This window comes from Corvus moneduloides, chromosome 7 (genome assembly GCF_009650955.1).
Source record: "Corvus moneduloides isolate bCorMon1 chromosome 7, bCorMon1.pri, whole genome shotgun sequence".
Classification (NCBI taxonomy): domain Eukaryota; kingdom Metazoa; phylum Chordata; class Aves; order Passeriformes; family Corvidae; genus Corvus; species Corvus moneduloides.
In genome coordinates this window covers 10511632-10538733 of record NC_045482.1, presented here as the reverse complement: position 1 = coordinate 10538733, position 27102 = coordinate 10511632, and the positions used below count along the sequence as shown (strand labels likewise).

Here is a 27102-nt window from a genome sequence, read left to right as displayed (position 1 = left end):
GCATTGGTAGCACAGTATTACTAAGCTTTTACTTAACTTTTCTGGAACCAGTCAAGCATCCTGATCTAGGTGACTGAGACTAGTGAGAAATAATGGAATGGGAACAAGTTAAAAACAGGAATGAGGTGCCAAGTGCAAATGAACACAGAAGTGATAAACCCCCTCCTCTACTACCTGCAGGCTTTGGACTCAGTTCCTTTTCTGTCTGTAGCCAGAACAACACTCTCTGACACGTGTTGTTCACCAATGTTACACGGTTTTTCCACAGTGTATTTTCACCTACAGATGCTACCCTGGCCTGCACAGGGCTAATGGCCGGGTGGAAGAAGATGTTTCTGGGATCTCTGAGTGGAAATCTTGTGTAGCTTGCTCCAGGTGCCCCTGCCTTGGCCAGGGGAGGGGGGGAGGTTGAACTAGATGATCTCCAGAGGTGCCTTCCAGCTGTGACTCTCTGAAACGATTGAGTCTGAAAAGGAGGAAAGACTGACCCGACTCTATGTGCGCTCCTGCCCCGCAGGGCCCTGCAGCAGCTACGGCTGAGGCACAGCCCATGGGCGCCACTACAGAGCATTGCTCCTGCTGGCTTCCCCCTCACATAATCACGGCATATTCTGAGTTGGAGCGGACCCACAGGGATCATCGAGTCCAACTCTTAGCCCTGCACAGGACACCCCAAGAATCATACCCTGTGCCCCAGAGCAGAGAGCTCTTGAGCTCTGGCAGGCTTGGTGCTTTCACAGCTTACCTGGGGAGCTTGTTCCAGTGCCCAGCCGTGCTCTGGGTGAAGAACCTTTTTCTAACATCCAGCCTAAAGCTCCGCTGATTCAGCTTCAGGCCATCCCCTCGGGTTCTGCCACTGGTCACTACAGAGAAGAGATCAGTGCCTGCCCCTCCTCTTCTACTCACGCGAAAGTTGTAACTGCAACGGGCTCTCCCCTCAGCCTCCCCTTCTCCAGAACAGACCGAGTGACCTCAGATGCTCCTCATACGGCTTCCCCTCAAGGCCCTTCACCATCCTCGTGCCGCTCCTTTGGATGCTCTCTAACAGCTTAGTGCCTTTCTTTAATATTGTGGCACCCAACACTGGGCGCCGGAGACAAGGTGCAGCAGCGCAGAGCTGAGCAGGACAATCCCCTCCGCGGACTGGCTGGCGATGCAATGTTTCATCCCCGCTCCGCTGCCTCCCCTCCCCGGGGCCGGGCCCGCCCAGCCCGCGGCGCCTCATGAGGGAGCCCCGCGGAGCCCCCGCACCCTGCGGGGCCGGGGCTGGCTCCCGGAGCCCCTCAGCAGGGCTGTGTAAATGAGCTGTCCCCTCAGTCTGGTGCTTAGATGGCGCTCGCAGTGCAGCGCTTCACAGCGGGACACCGGGGTTTAACGCCGGCTTGCGGCGTGTGGAGGCTCGCACCTCGCCAGGGGGCTGCGCCACAGGAGCGTTCTGGCCTTCAGGCTAAGGGTTATCTTCATGCGTGATGAATTTTTTGCGTATCAAATGATATGCAAGAGGGAATAGCTGGAAGCTGGATCACAGTAAGTTCTAGGAAGAACTTCCCAGTAAATACTAGGAAGAAAACTTCACTATGAGGGTGGTGAGGGATGAGGCTCCGGCACAGGTTGCCCAGAGAGACTGTGGGTGCCACATCTCTGTGTTCAAGGCCAGGCTGGATGGGGCTTTGAACAACTTGCTCTAGTGGGAGGTGTCCCTGCCTGCAGGGGGTTGGACTGAGATGATGTTTAATGTCCCTTCCAAATCAACCCGTTCTATGTTCAGTTCAGGCTCTACGCAAGCACAGTGTTTTGTATTTGTAGCCATACGTTGTGCAGTCATTTAATACAGATACACAGATCAGCAATCGTACTGTGTTACACTGTCTCCACTGTGCATCTGAGGTGTGGTGGTTTTAAAATTGTACCCTTTTTGCTACTGAATTTCTTTTTTATGCAGGGAGGGAAACTGATTTTGTAGCCTCCTGGTTAGAGCATACAGCTGTGAAACTGGGAAGTCTGACAGAAGTAGACAACAACTAGTAATGCTACAACCATTAAGCATTAGGTGTTCTGGGGACTCAAGCAAAGGTGTTTAAGCTGTCTGTCCTAGAGATTTAGAGTCTCCTTTTCACTTTTGGCAGCTCATACGGCTTCTGAGGGACATCTGTGTATGCCTCAGCTCCTCCCATGCATTGGACAGGGACCATGAGCAACTAATTCCCAGCTGAGGATTTTGCTCAGGATCAGCATGCAGTGTGACATCATCAAAGGACCATTCAGGGACCCATCACTTGGTCTCAGCTTTTCCTGAAGCTTCTAATATGTTGAGGTAATACTCTTGATATATGTTTGGGGTGAACTGTTTCGTAGGGCATGTTGAGATGCTGTTGTGAAGTATATATATCTCAAATGGAAAAGTAGATTTTTAGAAAAATTTGAAGTCTGTCTGTAGATGGCAGCAGAGAGGAACGATATTTAATCGGACCTCTAAATACGGTGACTGTGCATTTTGTAATTTGTGCAACTGCAGCTGGTGGCTCTCCATTAATGCTGAAAATTTTGCACTTTACTGATGAATATAATTATTTTGATTTAAGGATCTTTTGGCATGACTGTTTATTTTGGAGGAAGAGTTGGAGCTTTTCTGAGCAGAGGGTGACTCTGCAGACAGGGCAACGCTGCATTTGATCAGTGCTGTGTATGTAATAAAAAGATCCTCAGCTGACGTAAGGATGTCATTGCTCCACTTGAGAATTTGCTCCAGAAAGCCTTTGCCTGGAGGATGTTGCTAGGAGCCTTGTGAAGAAATGTAGCATGTGAGGGAATATAAAAATCACTTGGGAAAAAGGAGATTAAAAAGACAAATTAGTAACTCTTAAGTTTCTCACCTAAGGGCAGGATTCATAAATAACAGTGCTTTTATTGTATAGTTTCTCAGTAACTTGATGCTGTATTAGGCTGGTCATTAATGGGAGGGTTTTGATACAATGGCCATGTAGGGATGCCTGGTTTATGCAGTACAATAGTAGTAGGTATAGGAGGTGAGAACATAAAAGAGCAACTGATATGTGGGTCAAATGGAAACTGTATTTCAGAGATCCTTTCATGAGCTGAGGTAGGGTAACGCTATCTGACAGAAAGATGGCTAATTCTGACAGCACCTTATAAATTTTGAAACAAACAGATCAAATTCTATTCTTAGTTTAGTGTGCATTAGGAGAGCTGCGTGATTTGAGCTTTTTGTTTCCATTCTTTATTTTACTTTCTGAAGTTGGTGCATAGTTCAATAAGAGTTACTTCATATAAAAAAGTAGGAGTAAAACATGTCCATCAAAATATCTGTAGCATGTTTTCCATGGGAAGCTTTTAAGATGACTGTGATCAAAGGAATGAGTTCTGAAAGTTGAAGTTAAACAATTATTGGATACTCTTTTTTGCTCCAAAATCCTGTCCAACAGCTTCACAGGAGTAGTCAAAATAACCCAAAAATAGTATTTTCTTTTATTTTTAATGTTTATATGGCAGTAGGAGGTGGGATGGGCAGGTGCATTATCATGACAGCCCACCTACTTTTTTCTTCAAATCAGTATCATTTCCTCTATACTTTGCCACCTACATCTATGCCTGGTGGAATCACGTCCAAAGTTGCACGCTAAAATGGGATAGAAGAATGTTTTCATTTGTAGTTAAGAACACAGATGTACTTTTTTTTCTTACACGTGTTTTGTGTGATGTGTACAGCAGCCCACATATCTCAGTAAAGTTTTCATGTAAATTCCATGTAAAAATCAGGTAATTCATAGAACATTTTTATTCTTTCTGCAGTGTTAGGGCTCCAGGTTTGGGGGTTTTTTGGTATTGTCTCCAATTAGCTTTTTTTGTCTGATTTCAGATTTTTCAGGGAATGGGGCTTTCCTTGGGAAGTCTTTCCCTATTCTATTAGAGATCACTGCTTAAAAGGTGCTTTTGCATTTTCCTTTCTTGTAATGACACTTCTTTTAGTTACAGCTTTTTAACTATTCTGACAATGTCTTTTTATTTCTGCTTAGATTTGCCGTGTGTTTGTAGATAATTAACTACTACAACTGTCATTAGTTAACAAAGTTTTATTCCAGCATAGGTAAAATACTTTCCTTCTTCACAGTTGCATTGATCTTCTTTGAATTCCTTCTACTGTTTTGAGGTAGAACTGAAGTCTTTGTTCGAGGTGGAGTCTGAGCTGCCAGCACGGTGGCCGTGCTCATCTTTAGAATCCTTTTCATCTCGCTCAATTACTTGCTTATGCAGAACACTTCGGTATGAAGGTAAATCAGAGTGCAAACTCCATTACAAATATTTCTCTTTTGGATTCCTTGGGTAGTATGAAAGAATGCTGCAGCAGTAGGTGGAAATTGCAAGTCTGAATTGAGAGCTGGGATAAATCAAATCTGCTAAATTGGGTCAATTTGTCCATCCAGGTTAGCATTCTGCAAAGGGAGGTAATTTGTAGGAGTAAGAGCCTCAACTATTCTGTCACTTCTGTAACTCTGGTTTCCCTGAGCGTTGCTTCAAGTAGTTTATCCCATTCTTCCAAAATGCCCTTTTTATTGCATCAGATAGAAGTTTTGGAAATTGTGAGCTGAAAGTTTTCAGAATGCTTTGTGATTTTTCTTTAGCCCGTCTGCTCTGTTTTATCATTAATGAGATACTGACTTCTGAGTTTGCTTGGCCCATGTTGCTGGACTCCAACGTACTTTAATTCTTGTGAAAGCACATATGTGGACTTTTAATTTATTCTCATCACTTGCACACTGAGAAGGGTAGCAACATAAATATGCTGAAAGAACTGTTCTTTGATCTGTCCTTAAAACTCTTCCACATTGTCATGTCTGCAAAACATGGTGAGAATTCAGGTTATCGGTGTATTTCTACCACTGGTATGGTTTACTAGCAGTAAGTCTGCACTTTGTGCTGCCTTGTTTGTTTGCATCTCTCTGTTCTTTGTAACAAGATGTCAGGTCTTTGGGAAAGTTGAAGACCAGCTTTTGAGGTGAGTGTCATGAAAAGATCATCCCTGGATTTGGGTTTTTAGCTGCTCTGGAGTTTTACAGTAAGTATATTATTAGTTATTTTACATAAAAATATAACATTGTAAGTGTTCTACATAACATGTTTTTCCTCCTTGTTCTGAGAGTCATATATAATCCTCATTTAGTATGCCATAGAAAGAACAATGTTTTGTTTTTATCTCTCTATGCTTACCTGTCTCAGATCTGCCATCCTTTTTTCCTCTTCCCCTATTTTTTTGTAGTGAGCTAACACAATATTTCTCCAGTTTGAGAACTTCATCTCAGACAAGGAGGGATAAGACTCAACAATGCAGGTGGACAATAGCAGAATCCTTAGATATCCAGCTGAGTTGTACAATCCGTACTGCTGACAGAAATTATCTTCTTTTTTTCAAGTATGGTATAAGAGTGTTTATGCAAACCAGTGAAGATGATGTTTTACTGAAGATGCTATTATATTAAAAGATTAGTCAGTAGAAGACCACTTTAGTTTTTCACTTTTCTACTTGTCATTTTTACAGCAGTGTAAAATTAATATGAAATGCAAATACTCTCATTTATTTCAGTGCCAGTTTAGATATTGCAGGCCACTGATGATTTTCTCATAGGGCTAACAGATGTCATATAAAATGTAAAGGGGTCCCAGGCTAAGGGAAGCCACTTGAGATACTTGAGCTTGCCTAAAATGCCACCAGACACCTCTCTGTAAGCAACCAGATTCCATTCGGGATGGAATGGAATCCATATGCGTGTATCATATCATGTGGAAAATGAACATGTTAGGTGATTAGCAGCATTTTATTCCTCTTGAATAATTTTCTTGTTGTTAAGGTCAGTTTTATGAAAACAGAATTCAGACAGGTATGATAATTTATTCTGTTTGTTTTCCTGTCTGAGATAACTTCATCATCTTTAAAATGGCAGACGTCACACTAAGAATTATGAGTTTAAGGACATAGACACTAGGACCAAATAAACTAAACCCCGATTTTGTATGAAGACTTATGTCTTTAATAAGAAACATGCAAGGACATGATTCTGTCTGTATATATGTGTGTATACATGTATATGCAGAAAATATAGTAATAAATTCATATAATATTAGTTAACCAATAACACTTATTGAATTACTCAGTACTTTTTCTCCTAGAAGACTTGGGGGGTTTTGTGTGTTGCTGAGCCGACTGAAAGCTTTAAACAAAAGGAAGTCTTGAACTTTGGCTGAGTATAAATACTGGTCTGATTGATTCTCACGTGTAGTTTAACTTCAGAGTAAACCTCAGTAACTGTAGCTCAGAACACTGTCAGACACACTTGAAATCTAGATACGAGTTCTGCAGCTGTATTCTGTCTTTACTCTGTAGGCACATAAGCAGTCTCCAGTTAAAATGTTGCAAAAATGAGACTGATGTCTCTCCTGCTTTTGTTTTCCTTTCAGTGTTTTACAACTTCAATAATTAAACAGTTAACATGTTGTATACATCATGGGCAATATTCTGGCTCTGAACACTCATATTCTCTAAAAATAGAGGATGTCAGTCTTTTCTGCACAATTTTGTGAGCAGAATAAATAACCTTCTTCTCGAACTTCATTGTAATGAATATTCCAATAGATAATCTTAATACTTTTAGTGTGTAAATGCAAATATGAGACGTGTGGAACACATAAACACAAATTGTCATTTTATCTGTATTCTATTTGCACCTGAAGAAGGGTCGGATAAAATGGCAATATAAGTAGTATATTGATTTTGAATCAGAACTCTCACTTTTGGAAATAGGAAACAGGCTATAAAGCACTAGACCAAGGGACAATCAACATCTAGAAAATGTGTGAATTTGCTGTCCAACTCTTCTCTGAGAAGTCTGCAGAAAATGAGATGGCATCTACTCCTTTAGGAGTATCTAAAACTTCTGTTGCTTTCAATAAAAATGTTTCTATGGCACTCAGGTTTACTTCAAGTGCAATGATGTACCAATTTTAACTTGTGCACAGTATTTAGAAATTAGAAGCACAAGAAATAATGGCAACAATTTTCACTCTAAGATATGGGAGCAGGAATGGCTTCTACCTTAATTTGTTCATATCAGCTTATCAGACCAGCTCCATGTCTTCAGGGCTTTAGGATTAAAAACCTAATGTGGCACTAGGCATTCTTTCTTTTTTACCTGTCAGAGACAAATACCCTCTTTTCAGGCACTGAACTAAAAGAATGCAGAATTAAAGTGTAATCAAAGTGTCATTGTACCTGACAAGTTAATGCATAAATTTCAACAGATTCAAAGATATATTACAAGTTTAAATGAAATCTAAAGTAGTAAACAGGGTAGTCCTGCAGTGACAGAAATGTTCGTCATTATTTCAGTTGTTGATATTTGCAGCACTTTCACTGCAATCAAATGAAATAATGCCAGAACATTTGGTGCTCTTAGATTATAGAACATGACCTTCTCTCCTGCTGTGAAACAATATTTCATGTAAGAAGAACATAGTTAATTCTGCTGTGTGTTTGAATCCATTTTAAACAGATTGTCAGTAGCACTCTTACAAACAGTAACATTCCTTCTTTACATCTGTGTAATTCAACAGTGTAACAATTGAACACATTTTGTGAGAATGAAAGGAAAAATCTGTTCTATGTAGAGTCCTGTCTTTTCTCATGTTTTAGGAGCTGGCAGTGGTTATGTTGATTTTTTAATTTAAGAAAAAAACATTGGAAGAATGCTGAAAAATATATAATAGCATTTAGTGTTTTCCATATTATGACTTTCTACATGTTCTGGCTACCTGGCTGAAAATCTCCACTCAGAATAATAATATCACAAGTTCCAGTTGTTAAACCAATAGCAATATTCCTGGTAATATTTTTTCCTATTTTTAAATTAAAAAAATTGAAAGCTGTAAATCCTATTGAAGTGCTTTTTATAAACAGAATTAAATTTTGAGAAAGGGTTTGCCTCTTGCCTTAATGCCAGTGACACATAAGCTTAATGTATCTGCTGGCCTATTTTTGAAGGGAAGAGTCTCTAAGGGTAAGACACTGACGTGATAGCAGAGGTAAATGACTGCTGTGTTTACTGGAAGAATGACTTCTTCAGAACAAGTGACTGGCAAAGCAGGAGAGCCCCATTAGTCAGTAAGATAACCATCCGCAGATTTAAACCAGAGATGTGCAGCAAAGGCATCACGCAGGGTACATTAAATTTTAATCAACATTTTATATTTCAGTTCAGGCTTTGTTTATGCAGCCGTTAAGAGGAACATTTTATTTTTGCATATAATCAAAAGTCAGCATGTATTTTGGGAGGGATTTTGCCTTGTTATGTACTAAACCTGCATTCTGCACTCTTTGAAGTGCTGTGCTATTTTTGTGTGAATAACCAGAGACTGCTGCATGGCTTTGGTGAGTGTGGCCCCTGTCCTGGGAGTTGCAGACTGACATGTGCTGTAAAACCAGATGTGTGCACAAAAGGAGAATACAGCTTGCCTTCTTTCGCCTCAAATTCTTTGCTCCACGTTGTACAGAATTAATTCATCAGTGGGAGGGAAAGTTTGTCTTCTTCAAATTTATGGTGGACCTGGGGACTGAGCCACAGGACTGGGGATTTGAGCCTGGATTTATGCCAGCAGCAGGGAAAACCAGGAGGAGCATGACCTCCATTGTTAGCATCCATTTTATGCTGAGTCTAAAGGAGCACTGGAGTGCAGTGCAAAATACCAGTTGACACCAGAGAATCCAGTCTGGTATCTCTTAAAAGAACTTCCATCCATAACAGGTATTAATGCAGCTAACATGTTGAGTTATACTGAGTAGCAGGGTTTAATTTATATTCAAAACTTAATACATTCAGCAAAATACCTATAATACAAATAATGCTTATTATTTTGAACATCCTAAAGTCAATCTTTCTAAGCAATACCCTATTAGTAGGTCTTTTACTTTTATCTACTCGCTGTCATTTTTGTTGTTGAACAAGGTTTTGTTGTTGAAAAGGTGATGTTCTGATTAAAAGGCTTAACTGCATTTACAAACAATGCAGGCTTTGCTCTACTTCCAATGGTGCATTATTTAATTATCTTAAAATACAATTGCCCTACATACTGCTTTATAAAATACTATTTCTCTCTCCTGACCTTGTTTCCTCATGTACTGACAGATTTTATGTTCTTAACTCTCTACACCAAACTGCAGACAATATCCTTGTTCCAGCTCATAACAGAGAGTATTGATGAATAAATAGTACTTATTTAGAGAGAACATTAAAACCCTTCTGCTAACACTCACCTTTGTCAGCCTGCTTATAACTCATGGAATTTGATGTTTTTCTCCAGACTTTTTAAAAAAAGACAGCTATGTACAGCAGCACCGCAGACTTTGTAAGGGGCTTTTCCTGACACTTACAAAGGTGTGTGTGATTATGGACAGAATGCACAATTGCATTCAACAGGGCACTGTCAGACCATTCAAAAAACTCTCACAGTGTTAGGATATCTTTCATGTCCAACTAGGTGCAGGATACAATGAGCACAGATTCTGACCTGTACGGTCAAAATTACTTAGAGGAAAATTAGACTGAATGAAAAGTTGGCTCTTACTGAAGTCTGGAGTGTTTACTAGCTCAGTTTACAAGGACAGGGTTTTTTGTCCATAATATTTTGTAATTAATCAGAATTTGTAACTAGGTACACCAAAACTGTATAATATGCTGCAATCTTGCTGCATTTTCAAGGTAATGACTATTCTTTATAGAATTTGTGACCAAAGACAGAGTTCTGACCATTTGCTCTGATGTCCTGTGTAAAATATCTCAGAAGTGGTTCTGTCATAATTCATTCTGTCTTCAGGCAGAAGGATGGACTAGACCTATATGACTAAATCCACAGTCCACAGACCCTTGTGACATCCTAAACAAGAGATGGTGGCCCCATCGTGTGTAAAGAACTCCAGTCACAAAAAGCAAAATAAACATCATACAAATACATTTTTATGTGAGTTAACACCTGTATGTCATTGACTTTTGACAGGCTAAGTCAGGAATTTGGTCATATTATTATTATAATTTTTAATTAATATTTTAAATGAAGATGATACATATGGTAACATTTAAATTTGTAAACTTCAGTTGCCTAAATGCTAAATATTTATCACATGCGTTCCCACCAAGAAAAAGAGTCCAACATTTTCCACAGATTTTTCTTCCTTAAGCACTATCTGGTCCCTGGATATTAAAAAGGATTTGGAAAAAATGTATTAAATGAACTCTCTCTATTCCCTCCAAAACTTTCCAAACAACAGGAAAGAAAAAAGGGAACATTTGAAAATACACAGTACAAACAGACTGTAGAAAGAACACAGTGTTCTAGCCAAGACTCATGTCTGAATTTTTGGGTTCCAGCTAAGGTGCTTCTTTGTGAGTAACTCCAGATAAATCACTTGATATCTTCATTTGTCCCTGGACAAGATAGGAATCCTGTCCATCTCCTACAGTGTCTTACCAGTGTAGCAAGGCAGCGTTTTGCCCAAGCAGTTGAAGATTCTTTATTGAACTATATTCTATATGTAAAATAATAATGATAAAAACACTCCATGCCAGAGTAGCAGGCAAATTTTTATTGAGTCTCTCTGTTAAGGTAATAAAGTTTGTGTTAATCTGTCAAATTGAGGAAGAACATCTTCCCCGATCAAAAAGTGGAGCACATAGGAAAAGTCATGAAAGTAGAACAGCCATGATTTGCACCAATGCACCAGTATTGTTCTGTAATCTTTGTATTATTATTTCTTGTTTTATATATATATATATATTACTCTGTAATATATATATATGTATAAACACCTGTAAATATATTTTTCTTCTATAGTGCTGCTAGTAAATTTACAGTTGAAGTTAGTTGTGAGTACTGTTCTTCATTCCACCATTATACTTGCTATATTAGAAGTTATTTACTCTTCCATGAGGTTTCAAGGGTGACCTAATTACAGCCTTCCTATACCTGAAGGGACCCTACAAGAAACATGGAGAAAGACTTTACAAGAATATGTAGTGACAGGACAAGGGGGAATAGCTTCAAACTGATAGAGTGTGGGTTTAGATTAGATATTAGGGGATGGATCTTTCCTGTGAGGGTAGTGAGGCACTGGAACACATTGCCCAGAGAAGCTGTGGCTGTCCCACCCCTGGAAATATTCACAGCCAGGTTGAATGAGGCTCTGAGCAACCTAGTTTAGTGAAAGGTGTACCTGCCCATGGCAGGGGGGTTGGAATGAGATGATCTTTAATGTCCCTTCCAACCTAAACCATTCTATGAAAAGCAGGACTATGGAAATGTCTTATAGCATTATTATAGTAGAAGAATATTCTGACTGTTATGAAAAATTGCAATGATGAGGTCACTCTTATGAAAAGGAAAAACAAATAAACAAAAACCTTCAAAACTGATCAAACCCTTCAGTTACCTTTTTTTCCCCCATCATAAAAAATCAACAGGGAAAGGTTAATCCCTTTGTAGCAATAGTGACAGTGAAATCGGCTGCTACATTGAAATGGCAATTGCAAAGGAATTAAGCCTTGTGGATTAGAATACTGCAAATTATGTTTGCAGGTTCCTTTTCAGTGAATTGAATAGATGCACTCAAGTACATTTATAATAAACAAGCAAAGAAAAAACCCTACCATCTGTCAATAAAATCAGAATTTAACCATAGAGCCTTACATGGAATTTAAAATTAAGCTTTTACAATTCAACATAAAAGCTTTATGTTTGACTGACTTCATTATTGCCAAATTTTGGGTTAGGATTTTCACTTGTGACTTTTCTATTGCCTCAAATAATCTGATGGGGGAAAAAATAATGACCTAATTCTGTCTAATATTATATCTGTGTTTCAGCCCATTATCAAATAAATGAAATATACAGTCTTGAATGAAAAAGTTACGTCCTTTTCTATGCAGCTGTGACATTTTATGTTCCAGATCATAATATGCTTTCCAGCACTCACTTAGATAAAATTCTGTCTGGATTCATTTGAAAGTTCTTATTTCTCAATCTACTCTTAACACTTTTAGACTTGAAGTCATGGACTTGTCTATTGTTCAGGAATTTAGTGCTGCACTTGGGTGTGATGAAAATGTACTTACCAAGCAGACAGCTGAAAGCAAAAGTGTCCAGGGAGTAAGAAAGAGTTAATATTTAGATTTGAAGTCAAAATAACATATATATATATATGTTATTATATATGATACATATTATTATATTATATATAAATAAATGTTGTCCTCTCAAACAGACATTGTCTCATTCCTTTCTTCTTGCTGTCTCTTCTGAAACATGGGATCACCTGTCTCTCACATTGGATCTTGTGCCACTTGGATTGCATGGTGAACCCATTCCATTTGCTAACTTGGCAAGAAAATACACACACTTTTCCTGTGTGGGTATTCTGTCAGTTCAGTGAATAGAATATTCTTTGCCATGCAGTTTGATGGCTGCTAAAGCAGATGTAAATAAGGATGGGACTGCTTGAGGAGAATTGGTAGGGGTTTGGACCTCACCTTTTTGATGGTGGTGAGATGTTGACTTGGCTAAAGCTGTAGCATCAAACTGCCATTTTGTAGCTTTTATAGCACTAGTATATTTTAATTCTAAAATCTAAAAATGCATATCCCCCAAAATATACATTAAATTTTCCTCATTTCATTCAAAGATTTAAAAGTGTGGGGTATTGTGTGTGAGTCAATAGAATTGTTCAGTTCTAGTCCGCTGGTTCAAAGATTTGAGAAAATAGCGAGTTCTGGACACATTCCAATTGGGGACTGATAAATCTTTGCTTAATTGAGCGTCAACCATATGGTCCAGCTCAAAGGTCTGAGGAAAAATGTGCTGCTGCTGCTTAATTTTTAAGCTTTACATTAGTGTACTTGCTGTGGGAGAAACAGTATTTCTTTTTCTGCCACTTTCTGTTCATGTGTCAACCTGGCACTTTTGGGAAAAAAGTAGTCCTAATACATTAAATAAATATGAGCTTCAGCAAGCTTCTCCAAATCATGTATACTTTGAGGCAAATTAAGAGGTTTAACAAATACACAGGAATGTTGTTCTCCAAAATACGCCAAGTTGTAATCATAATGGTTTTCAAATAGTTATATTATCTGGAATATTTTGTTTTTCTCATTATGTCATACCTACTTTTGTGGAAGTAATGTTACAACTTTGTGTGAAAGCAGTAGCTTGATGTCTAAGCAGCATTCGTTATTCATAGGAATATTATGTGGAGATTATGTTTTCTGCAGTAAGATATTTTAGAACTCCACTGATGTTATTCAGGCATCTTTGACAATAGTATAATAAAGTACCCTAATTAGCCAACAAGGCAAAGCTAAGTAACCTTTATTGCCTTTTTATTTTTCCCTGCTACATTCAGCTTTTTGCTAGGAAATTAATTCCACTCACGCTCATCGAGATGCATTAATTTAGAAATAAGTGTACTATTCAAATCTAATTAGAACAGACCTTGCAGAATTTAGAGTCTTTTTCCTACTGCTAAAATGCAAGTGCAAATATCCACCTTGCAGAATACTCACCTTGCAGTAATCTGGTCACGTAATAATAACTCACATGATCAAAAGTCTCCGGTCTCTGCTGTTAAGTAATGATATCTTTGTCTCCTGAACTAGAGCCCTTAGAGTGAGATACATTTTTGCATGTGTAGACTGCACTCTGTCGCTGCAGGATTATTCTTCATAGAATACTGGAAGCACTCTCTGGAGCCATGCTTTAAAAATCTGTATTTATGATCTGTACCACACACTCAGACTTCATTAAATCTGGGAGGGGGTGCTCCATACAAGATAGTAGGCAGTGGAGAATAGCTCCTACAGGCTGCAAGTGCGTGATGCTGTCAGTCTTTGCAGGCAAACGAACCCTCACTCTGGAAATCTGGATGTCTGTCTGTGTAGCACACAGGTGTGATGTTATGTCCATGCTTTCAGCCTCTCAACATGTAAACCCATGTTTCATGATATGCAGTTTGGTACTTTGCTTCAGGGATTAGAAAGTGGGCCTTTATTATAAAGTTTGTTCAATGGAGTGTAAGTGAAGTCTTAAAAGTTGCCTTGTAAAACAACTGTTGTAGTAAAACACAAAACTACCTATCAACCAAAACCAGCAGCAGGGTGTTGATGTGGCAAAATTCTTTGTTCTGTGGATTGTACCATAGAATAAGGAAGACAGAAAACATTTCAGTTTTTGTATAAAGAAAAGTAGGCAAAGACACAAATGTAGAACATTTGTGCTGCCTACCTCAACTTAGTAATGTTGCTATAAAAACAAACCCACATTCCTCAGTGAGAGGAACACTTGTATGTGGTTTTGGTACTCCTGAAAAAATGGCCATGTGATTCCTGCTCTGAAATCACATACCAGCTGAAAACCATGCATGGAATTTAAATGGTTGCTTAATACAGGGATGTGAGCTTAGTTGAAAACTAACAGATATTCCTGATCCAACTATGCCAGGATAAGAGTGACTTTGATCTGTTCAAACTGCACTCCAGATATCCTTGCAGTGTGTCATCTGCTTATCTAAACATCTAAAACTGTAAATGCTTGTGAGATTTGTTTTCTCCATGCTTCAGTTTTTAGAGAATTTATGCAGCCATACTCTGGACAGGTCTTTTTCTACCTATCTTTTCCTATCCTTTGAGGTTGTAATGTTTGTCTCAAGAATTCTGTTCTTGGCTCTGCTGTTCCTAAGCACCTGCAAGACTTCATATTTAGTTTCCAGTAAGGAGATGACAAGAACAAGGGTTCACATTCAGCAGTATAGAGCAGTGTGCACTAGCTCTCCTCTTTTCTACAGCTAACACAGCCAGACAGAGATTTGGGTACAATGCTCAGCAGCTGGCTGTACTGTTCATCACTCTGGGGTTCTTATTTGTGCCTTATTTCTTATACGCTGTTTTTATTTACTCTGTGAACCCAAATATTTGTTTGTTATCCTTTGTCAGTGTGAAAATTTCAAATATTGTTGCTTCTTCTAATGCTCTTTGCTACTGTCAATTCTCTGTCATCATACTCTTCCCCTGAGCAATATGTAAATTTTGAATGTGATTTCATGCATTGGTTTTGCTTGTTGATGTTTGGCTTAATTTGAGGTGCACATTCAAATTTGTCCCTTTTCAGTTAAGGAGTTAAATTTTTATTTGAATTCAGGTGCATGGTTAATGTAAAGGATTTTCACAGGATCTTAGAATGACCTGGGTTGGAAAGGACTTTAAAGATCATCTACTTCCAACCCCCTGCCATGGACAGGGACACCTTCCACTAGACAAGGTTGCTCAGATTTTGTGGCATGTTAATGTGTGTCATTGTGGCCTTAGTTTGGAGCCCTTATTTTTAGGTGTTGTTCAACATTTCGAGGTGGTCAGGTAGCTTAGACTTCATTAAATAAATAGAATAGCTTAGATATATATTCTGGTGGAATGAATGCTGCCATTATTATGAACTGATAGTTTACCACTGCTGTTTTTCCATGTGATACCAAGGAAAAAATGCCAGGTGAAAACTAATATTGAAGTTGTATAACACCTTGGAGTAAGAACAAGGTAAAAATAAAAGATCTTCCTTTTGCTTTGAGCCTGAACAGGGAGTGAGATTATACACATGGCTGTTAGGATTTTGTGGTTGTCTTTGTGCTGGATATGGTATAGTGACAGTTCTACACAGAAGTCTGGCTGAACACTGGTTTTAAAGTCACCATCATTTGTATATTTTGCACTCACTGAATTAATATCTTCTCCCTCTTGATTTGGGAAAAGCCCTACTAATTTTCACTGTTCTGAATTGAACTCTTAGCAAGATAATAGTCCCAGCATCTGTAATTTAGATGACTCTGTAGATTCTTAAATATAAACTTATAGTCCTTTCATAAATGGAAAAGGATAGAATGCGTAAGAAAGCTATTGTGGATGGAAATCATGTCAAATGTCTGTTTTGAATGGGACTATAAGAAGGTTTAGCTGGATTAGGCACAGGCAAAAAGCTTCTTGGTTAATTCTTCAGGCTTTCAGAGTGGCTTTATTTTTCTGGCATTAATGTTTATTTGTTCTGTAGCCAGCTAAATGTGGCTCAAGTGTTTGACAGTTCTCTCTCAGTTCATGATAAGTTGAATTTCCATTGCTGATCATTGCTGTTAGTGAAATGTATGTTCTTGTTAGCCTGTCTGATAAAGATCAGTGAAGGTCAAGCATCTCCTGAAGAGAAGCCTCCATTTACAGTGAGAAGTAAATTATTTCTGCCTGAGCTGCAGGGGCATTTTCAAGCTCTGCTAATTCCACATTCAATCCTATGTAGGATGCAGCAGGAATTAATGTCACTAGGGTAACCTGCTGCCTAGTTGCTAAAGAAGTTACTGCTTTCTTCAAATCATTTAAAGAAAATTCCTTGGTAGTGTAGCTTGCTCACTTATTATCTGATGTATTTGCTTACTGAGTGCATCTACACAATAAGTGTTGCTGTTGCAGTAAGCATTGATTCCTAAAGAGAAAATTTGAAGATTTTAGTCAAATTATTGACTAAATGTGTAATTCAAATAATCATTGGCATTGTCTAGAGGTGTAAATGAACATGAAGAAGGGCACCGAATAAATATTTTGAGATTTGAGTCCTAGCGATAGTAGTGATGTGGCAGTTCTGCACCACCCGCTTGAGCCTTTTCTGCTCTCCCTTCACTGGGTAAAACCAAGAATTGTTACACTACTGTCAGTACAGATCTTTAAATTCTCTGGGATTCTCTGGGATTTGTGATCCTCTTTCAGCCTCACTAATGTCTTCACAATCTTTATGTCATTTGCCTCATGATGTTGGACTGTTTCCCCACAGACTCCATTTACTTGCTTTAGCAAGAATATTGTAAAAAAACAATGCAGCCATTTTCTTCAGTTATGGAAGCTTCCTGATTTTACAAAAGCATGATCCATTCATATTACCTCACTAGAACCTAGTGCAGGCTTTCTCTGCAGGTTTGACTATCACATTTATAAGTCAAATACCAAGATGATGAAAGTGTGTTTTACCAGCGACATTTTAGTATTATTTTTTGATGTTGTGTCTATGGGTCTAATCCTATATTACTTGCCTGAGGGTACAGTTCTAAAATTAAATCTCTGCAAGTACCAACAGAAACTGACAATTGGTTTCATCATCATGACTTCAACTCCAGTGATCTTTATGCACTTTTCAGTAACTATCTGGAGGCATTAGGAGCTGCACCAGCTTTCATTTCTGTACTCAAGAACTATTTCAATAATTTAATAAATTGCTATTGGTAGGAAATTGCTTTACTATTGGCAATTAATATACTTCTCATCAATGGTTTAAATGTTTTTGAATTAGAACTTAGCCATGTGTTTCTTTGCTCTCTGTATTAATATTCCTCTAAGTCCAAGACCAGATGACCAACTCAGGGAAGTGCTCAAAGATATCCACGGGAATTTTGCCAGACTGGGGACTGCTGCTTTGAGCTCCAACCAGATTAGCCCAGATGGCCTGGTGCAGTGGGTTTCTGGCCTGTATTCCAGAAGAGTGGAGAGCTCCTGTGGAGCCCCTTGAGCCTCTGGCTGGATAAATTCCTGCCCTGGCACTGATAGTACCAGATGGCAACAGCTCCCAAGGGCCCATGGACCAGCTGCAGGTGGCGGGAGCAGCAAACACCAGGAATGCTTTCCCTCACTGTGCTCTCCCCTCTCTCTGCTCAGATTGTAGGGGTGTGTGGCCTCTCATGGGCTGGACAACTCCACAGTAACTCAGGGACTTTTTTATACTACAAAAAACCTGCTGGGGAGCTGCAGATGGTTTTCACTCTCATTAAGTCTTTTGTGCAGCACAAAAGAGGTGGGACAGGTCAGGGAATATGTCCTGCAGATTTTGGCACCTAGGGTGATTTTTCCAATTAATACTTTCACCTGCTGAACAGTAATCTGTCCAGAAATCTTGTGAAAGATTACATTTGCATCTCACATGAATGTTCTTCTGGTTGATCCTTTGAGCCTTTTCATGTCTGGCTCTTTAATAGCCATGGCAAAGAAGCTCTTATTCTGGGCATTCAGCTTGGCCCATTGCCTTGCAAAGAGCTGATTAGCTGGGAAAATATGAAATCTTTGTGTAATATAGAAGAGTGTTCCTTGTCTTTTAACACTTCTTGCTGTGGTATATAGGGAAGTTACCCCTCAAAGGGCATGTTCTTCATACCCTGCTGCTGATCCCATGGTGCTAAATGGTGACCTTCAGTAATGATTCATCAAGTCTTTTTTGCTTGCTCTAAATGATAACAAAATGAAAAAGAAAGAGGACGGGAAATACTGGAATATTGTTTTATTTTCTTTACACATGGTTTGCCAAAAAGTTCTATTTTGCTTTTTCCGTACTTGTCTCTTAAGTATTTGTGTGGAAAATAATTGAGTGCCAAGCAAAATGTATATTTATTTTTCATATTAATATATTATGAATTATATTAATTACATGTTCTCTTTTGTTAAGTTACCAATGTCTAAAGCAGCTGAAAATGTTACAACGGGTGAATCCTTATGTCACTATGTCATAGCTTCTTGTCATACAGGACTTTAAGGACATTAATTAGAAATTTTGGATGTCTAATTTATCATGATAGTAAAAGATTTCTACGAAAAGCATTTTGCATTTTCATTACTAAATAATTTTTGAAGATGACTGAAAATTGTTTTTTCTCCAGTGAAACATTTACCAAGAACATAACAAAACATTCTCTGGAAGCTTTTGTATTCTAGTATTACTTCAGCAAATAGCTGAACTATGTCCTTATCTCCAGGTGAGAGCAATCATAATTTTTCCAGCTTTCACCTAACAGTAGCTTTGCCTCACATACATTGTAACTTAACTTTGGAAAGACATTTGTCAATCTGGAAAGGTATTGCCATGTGTTGTGCACTGCACATCTCCGTTACCGAATGTTAGAGAAGGGAGTCGGAGTTTCTGTTTTTTTCACATTAACTTTTTGGCAAAGGAGAGAAAAGATGGATCAGGGAGGGCAGGGAGAGAACAACAGAGTTGGAAAGAGGAAACAAGACATCTGTCTGCTCCAGAAAAGCAGGCTGGTTTTCTCTGGTTTTGAGTCTGTTGCAGATAAGCTACCCATTGCCTCAGTGCATGGCTCTGAAAAGTTACCCTCTTGCTCACTAGTGTAATGTCTGCTTGTGTGTGAGCACCCATGAAGACTGAAGTAGCAATTCCACTATGGAATGTGTTTATCTTCCACTGTGCACCCAGCTGTATTCAGGCACAGCCAGAGTTACATCTGAGGAAAATAGGAAAGAATCCTAACTCACACCAGAGATGTGGGAACTGTTAATAGAGAACCGTGCATGTAGCATCACATATAATGTGAGTATGTCAGGAAAGCATGCATAGAAATCAACAGGTTTGTAACTGCTGGAAAGCAATAGTGCTGAGTTTCTACAAATATATTAGATTTTGCTATTGTGATCACTGTCATTTATGTTTGGGGGAAGCCAAGAAGATTTGTATGAATTAATGTTTTTGCTTAGTGGACAAGAACATTCTCAATATCCACTTTGAGGGAGAGAAACATGAAAATCCAATGCATTGGATTTATGTATTTTTAATGTGACAGATCAGAAGTCTTAACTTAAAGAAAGTCTGCACTTGTATCATATCACACCGTCAAAGGGCTTTAACAGCTTGCAAATCCACTGAGAATAATTCATTAGCTAAAGGTTTTTATCTTCTGGGTTTCTCATCTTATCATCAAAAAAATATCATGATAACCAAAAACAAAGCAAAAATAATCATAAATGTTATGAAACGCTTGGCACTGCACATCTTTGTTTTTCTCTTTTCATCTTGTTTCAGCAAGTAAAATAAGTGTTACATTACTGGTGCCAAGCCAGGGTACTGCTGAAAAGAGAGATGTGTCTACAATGTCCAGACCTATATATGATCATTCAAATCTGATCCTTTAATGTAAACCCAAACATTTATTGCAATTGCACATCACAGTAGTACACTTCTCAGTATAAAGAATCAGGGAAAATTTGTATAAGACTAATCAGTTGCACACTGATCATTTGCACATTAAGCATGTTTAAACTACTTTGGACCAATGTGCTAAAAGGTGTGCGAGTCACAGAAAAGAAACAAACCAAAGTTTTAAAGCTTCAGATAGGTGGAAGAGTGTCAATGACTTTTATAGCTTGACCTACTTTGGAATACAGCCGCATACACTCGAATCTGGAACAGTTCCTCTAATACAGAAGGGCTGAAGAGCAAATTCCCTCCTTCTATTGAAGCCCAAAGTGCCATGGGCTTCAGTATAGAAAGGGTTTGGAGCCCAGGGCTTTGAGAATGCACTATATTTACATTGTATTTTGACATACATTAATTTAATACAGTTGCCATCTGGTTCTTCTGGAGAAACCATGTCTACAGAAACCCATGTAGTTTCCTATATATATGTATGTATATATATGTGTGTTAGAAAACAGATGTGGAATACAAAGCAGCAATGACTGGTGTGCTCCTTGGTTGTGTGAAGATTTTGTCTTAATGTGACTTAGAAAACAAAGCATGAGGTGTTATAATAATAACCAGAACCTTGATCATATAAGAATATGCCCATTTTTTCCTGTTACTGGCGTTACTGTGTTTTTTGTTGGGCTGTGATTCTGCAGTGTTTCATGTCTCTCTTCCTCTAGATTACTGTGTTTTTTACATATTCATGTATTTTAAGTTTTCATTTCATTAATGATTTTTTTGTAACCACATTCTCCTGTGAAAGTAGTCCTGAATCCATTGTGATGGACAAAGCACAAGTAAAATTGCCGAGAAAGTAGGAAATGTAAAGCTGTCGGCACCTAACTATTTTGAAACAGACGGGTAATTGGCATTGGGGGAACGGTGAAGGCTGGCTCATACTCACGCTGATGACACTGATAGCCGTCAGTGCAGATAACTGTGTGTGACTGAAAAAAACCCCGGCGTTTCAAAGCACCACCTCGGTGGCGCTTGCTCGTCAATAGCGGTAACAATGTAGCAGCCGCAGGAGCATTTCCCCCGCTCCGCACGGGGATCGCTGCTCACCCGACCGCCCGATTTGCTCGTTCCTGGGGCTGCGGGCTGGGGCTCGCCGGGCGGATCTGCGTGCGGGCCGGGGTGCTCTGCAACGCGCTGGGCGCTGCACCCGGGGCCGGCGGCTGCGGAGCCGCGGCCTGGGCGGCATCCCCGCAGCCCCTCCGCCGGCGGGGCGGCCGTGTCCCCCTGCCTTGCGGGCGGCTTTGTTACCGGCTGCCCGCCCCCGGCGCCGCGCAGGCCCGCGGGGCTGCGGCCGCGGCCTCGGCCTCGGCCCCGGCCCGGCCGCCCCCACCCACGGCCGTGCCCGATCGCGGGGAAGATGCCGGCGCGGAGGCGGGGGCCGGCTGAGGGGCGGGGGGCGCGGCCCCGCCGCTGAGACGGCGCGGGGGCGAAGGGCGGCGCGGGCGCCCCTGCGCGGGAGGCGCTCGCCCCGCCGTGGGCGCGGAGGGGCCGCCGCCACCGGCGGGAGCCGCGTGCCGCAAGGACGGGGTGACTCCGGCCGCCGCCCGGCTCCGCAGCGGCGCGGGAGCCGCCCTCGCCCGGAGCCCGCCGCGGGCGCGGAGCCGCAGTGCGCGCCTCGGCCAGGTGAGTGGGCGCCGGTGCCCGCGGGAGCCGCCCGCGGGGCGGGGGACGCGGCGGGGCCGGCGCGGAGCTCTCCGCGGGCGGCGGCGGGGCCGCGGCACCCCCGGGGCTCCGCTGCTTGCCCCGGCGCCCGCCGCGGCGGCCCCGTCATGCGGGAGGCTCGGGCGCCGCGCTGCCGCGGAGCCCCGCAGGGTTCCGCTCGGCTTAATTTAAATCGCTTTTGGGCCATTAAATTATAACTGGTTTCCTGCCCGGGGAAGGCGTTCAGCACTTTGTGTGCCGCGTTTATTTCCTCCGGGCTGTCCCCCCTCGCCGTTTAGTGTATTTATTTGTTTATGTATGAGGCTGTTCTATACAGCACTGTCCGTGGTGGGGAAGGAAGATCAAGCGTGTCGTTTTCAAAACAGTGGGACTTAATGTGTGTTTCTGTTCCTGTGTGCAAGAAATACAGCACAATGACAGTATGTGTGTGGGAAAAATAGGTTTATATTCGTGTCCTCACTGTTCTATGGATTGTTTGTTGGTGTGGAGATCTTGTTTTTTTCTTAGGACGTTTTTGTTTTTTCTCTTAACCTTTTCAGTGCACATCACTACAAAGCAGGGTATTTAAGAACAATAAAATTCTGTTTTGGCCTGTACGATGCCAAAATAAAAGACAGCGTGGTATATGTAGTCAGTAATAGTTACATAATTTATTATTGCTTATTTTGTTCCTGCATATATGTCAGGAGCATGGAGAGTGTATTTATAACATTTTTTCTCCCCCTCCCTTTTCTGGGGTGCTGTGTGATGGAGTCTTTGCACTACACTATATCGCACTGGAATATTTGTAAGAGATCTGGCCCTGAATCACTCCTGTACACAAAATACCATCAGGGGCCTTACCTTTCTTCACTTTGTTGATGTCCAGGGCTGCTTCCTGTATGCTCAAAAATTTCTTTTGTAGATTTTTTTTCTTCTGCCCCAACAATTACATTATTTTCTTATGTTTTTAAAAAAAGTAAGTCAAACCTTTAAATATTTCAGTAGTAATTATTTACAGTGCTCAGGTAGAGAAGGAAATCTGTGTCATGGACGAATTAAAAAACCTTCCTATATGCAGGTGAGCTGTTTGCTCACGTCTCAGACTTCTTTGAAAAAAAAGTCTTTATAAGATGATAATGTATGGTTGCAGCATCAGGCCATAAGGCATGATGTCATTATTAGCATATGAAAGGAACAAGCCTAGTGGTGCCTTTCAATCAACACTGCTGTTCAGGCTCTAAATTTCCAAAAATGTGGTGGTTGCTTTTGTGTGAGCGGGAGCTACCACAGTGGATGTTAAGATGTTAGTCCACGTGTGTGTATCTTTCTGAACGTACTTATATCACCTTAAAATGGGCTCTGAGATTCCATGGAGCTCATATGGTTGACTGGAAACCACTTTTAAACTTATGCTTGGTAGTAGTTTAACTTGACAGAATTGTAGTTGAAAAGCCTCCCTTCTGTTCATCTGTCTTTATAAAAACAGCCTTCTGGTGATGCTGGAGCAAAGTCCTGGTTTGTTAGCACTATGGATTTAGTTTGGCTTGGAGCATTTGCCAGCCTCTGTAAGGACCCTCCGCCTTCCTTAAAGACCTATTGCTTTCTTGCTATTTGTTTTTAGCATGAATTTAGCTAATGGGCATTTCTATTTGTTTCACGCTTACAGTGTTTTTTCAAACCTGATAGAAGGTACAGTGTTACACCTTTAAGAAACTCTCTGATAGTACAGTGGCTGCCAGCCAGAAACAATATACTGTTTTGTCAGATTTCCTGAGAAGAAATTGAATGAATTTTGTGTTTCCCCCTTTTATAAGATTAAGTAGTAATGCCTAATGAAAAAGAAATTAACTTTTTCCTTTATGCGCCAACATGCTTTAAACTGCAGCTAAAGCTTCAATATGCTGCAAAATAAGGGGGATTTCTGTGTATGGGACTCAGTCTGCAGATTAAATTCTTGAATAATTACATGTAATTCCTCTTCCTTTTTTTTTCTTGTTAATCTAACTCAGCATTTTGTTTGTTCAAAAACTCCTTCAGTCAAAGGGAAGCAGAATGCTTAGGATATTGCATTTACTCCATTGGCTAATGAAACACCTGTTCGGGTAATGTTACTGAATCATTGAAAATGAGATGTAAATAATGTGCTTAAAATTTAGTAGCATGTTCAAAATCCTTTATTTGAGACTGTATCCAAAATACTGCCTTTCATAACATGGAGTGCTCTGAGTGGCTGAGCCTAATTTTGTTTGGTCCTGCTGTCATTGCTCATGGCATGGTCATAACCCTTGTCTTCACGTTGTCCCTTGCTGATCAGAGGGGGAGAGGCTGGAGTGAAGCTACCACCAGCAGGAAGAGTGTTAATTTCATTGCCAAACAGATGGAACAGAATTGACTATTTTATGTAGAAGTTCTCTAACCTAATAGGAAAGGAGACATACTCACACAACCTTGGGAGCACGTGTTTTGGTGCTTTGAAGCTACTTGGTGGTATATGAGGTGTTTCTCTAATCATATCAGGGCCCTTTGGCAATTAAGAGTGACATGATCTATTATTTTGATATTTGAGTTTAGTATCTGAGAAAAGTTCCATGTAATTTCCATTGAAATCGAAGTAAACTGTGTGGTTTATAGGGACAATGATGCAGGGCCTCTGTGATGTGCCTCCACAACAGTTTGTGATCAGTTGGAATATCAGTGAGGAAAAGGCTGAAAATATCCGCGTCTCTGGAAGTAAGATAGAAAATGGTGATACAGCTTTGTGTAGCATGGATGCGTGTTACAAGGACACATCTTTGTGGGAAGTAGGATGTGATGCTAAAATACTGTGGTACTTATAGAAGAGTCCAAGTAACACTTTTTGGTTTTAAATTTTTTACAGAAATGTAGCTATCAGTGCTTGAAACGTGTCTTTTCTTAAAATTGGTTGCATACTCGAAGAAAGTAGCACAGCAGTTGCATGCTCTCTTCTGAGTAGTTGTGTTAAATGACTGCAGTCAGATTGTGAATTCTCACTGTAAGTGCAAGCCCTGACTGTTGGCTGGAGATGGTCAGTCACATTACAAGTGGATGTGTTTTAGTCATCCCTTCCAACACCTAGGAATCCTGTCACTTGTTTTGCTAATACTGGTGTTAGGTTTCCAAGTTCTGCTGACAGGATGAATGTGTTTAGCTTTTGAAGCAAATGGGTAGTCACAGCCTTCATCTCGCTCTGTGTTAACTGTGGAGAGCTGCTCCTTCTTCTCATGATATGTGGTAGTACTGGGGAGAAAATGACAAGTGACTGAGGCTAAGTCTCATTTGGATGTAGCCATTTGATTGGACCACTATTTTGAGTTTTGTTCCATTTGCACAGTTTTGTGTTACAACTGTATTTTTCTATGACTGGGGAGGACTAGCATGCTGATGCCAGTTGCTTAATGAACAATAATACTTGTATTTCGTAATTTGTTTTATAAATTTACCCTGAAGTACGCAGTTTTGAAAAAAATAGACAATAATTATGTTTGAAAGAAAGAGAGTTTTGAAAGAGGATCTTTTCTTTGAAGTGTAGTTATCAATGTTTCTATGTGGCACAGTTGCAGCTTGTGTGTGCAAAGCACTAATAATTAAAATGAATTTGAAATTGAAGTGTGAGTCCATCATTATTTGACCGAAAGACCCAACTTGTGCAGTCAAACCAAACCTAGCAGCTCAAATGGTGCATTATTTGTACTTTAGAACTAAGGAAATACCCAAAAGTGGATGATTGATGGGTCACCTGAATTGTTTGCTTTTGGGGGTTAAGGAGTCATTGTGACATAATTAATTGCTTGGGGCTTTTTTCATTGTATTAGCACTGAAAATGAAAAAAAAGTTGAAAATAAAGACTATTATTTTGAAATAAAATAAAAAATAACTATTGGTGAGCTAGTGTTTCTTGATGTTGCATCATGAGATCAGCAGACAAATGGGAGTTTTTCATACAGTGTTTTGGTTCAGATTTCTACAAGTGTGTTGTGCCTCCATTTGTGAAGCTGTATATACACACATGTAATTTGACTTGTGGAATTTCAGTCATAAAAACTTTAATAACATTGTCAATATCCCTATATGCCTTGTATTGACCACCAGAGAAAGATATTAGGTAACAAAAATTAACATTGCGATAAGAAGCCCACCTAAATATTGCATGGAGGACAGTCAAATGTGTTTTACTAAGTGCTGTGGTGGCCAGGATCCATTGGCTAGGATCCACTTGAAAAATCAGATTAAAAGTTTTTGTGCTTGACAAATCCAATGTCATTAGTTTAACAATTCCCTGAAGGCTAGTATTGTAATTAGATGAGCCCAAAGCATGCAGCAGTAAATTTCATTTTCTTCCAGGAATGACCAGTAGCATCTTTAAAAAAAGAAAACATTGATTCTTGTCAGATAGAGTAGCCACAGTAGGAAAAAAGAGTTTTCCAGGAATATGTGTGACAGCTGAAGCCGTGGTACCTCATGGTGAACGGAGTGGATCAGCCACAGCCTGATGGGAAGCAGTGTGGTCTATAAGGATCCTGCTGAAAAAATGCTCAAGAGTGATAAATCACTAGGTGCCTCATATCAAGGCCATTGGATATTACATGCTGAGCAAAAGAGTGTTAAAAAAATTACAAAAGCAGCAACTCCCTTTGGGTCCTGATTGTCACAAAAGGCGTATGTCCATCTTTGAGTGATTTCTTAACCTCCCTCTCTCAAGAGTGTGTGAGCTTCGTAGTGCTAGGCTACAGCATTCCCGCTTCAGAAGGTGTACTTGTTCAATGTGTTTTTTTAATTTAAGAGGCATTTTTAAAAGGCCAGTCTGCTTGGTTGATCTTACTATTCTCCTGCATGATTACTGATTTGAGTCTGTTTTGAGTAGTTTGATAAAAGATATTTCTCCTACTAGAAATAAGGAATAAAGATTGTAAATGCATAATCTCTAAAATGTAGCCATAACTACATAAAACCCATATTTTATGCTTCTTGCTTCATTGCTCTAATAAAAATGCCACATTGTCTTCAACAACATAAATACCACAGTCATGGAAATAGTTTCCCAAATATGTGTATTGTAAAGGAAAATATGAAAAATACAAGTGTAGTGCTCTTTGAGACTTGCAGAACTTCCCCTGGGGCCAGTAAGGCAGGGCTGTACCTGCTGAACCTGAGCACTGTCACAGGGTTGTGGCACTGTCCATATGTCAGAGGTTCCCTGGCCTGCCTTGGGCCAGTGTGAGCAGCCCTAACAGAGCACTGCTAAGGCAAAGCCACGGGCTTGGGACCATCCCAAACCAGATTAGGGACAAGACAGCCCTGTTCGTGAGACAAGAGCATTTAAGC

General features: G+C 40.0%; 1 protein-coding gene across 2 annotated transcripts in view; it reads left to right on the top strand.

Moving 5' to 3' along the window:
• Positions 1–2240: 2240 nt before the first annotated feature.
• The window catches only part of HECW2 (HECT, C2 and WW domain containing E3 ubiquitin protein ligase 2), a 180066-nt gene continuing 155204 nt past the window's right edge, over positions 2241–27102 (top strand). The window contains exon 1 of one of the 2 annotated variants that reach the window (XM_032114226.1): positions 2241–2314. The gene's annotated coding sequence lies outside the window, so the exon portion shown is untranslated. Of the gene's footprint in view, positions 2315–21660; positions 21739–27102 lie in introns of those variants that run through there. The other variant, XM_032114225.1, reaches the window with a different exon arrangement.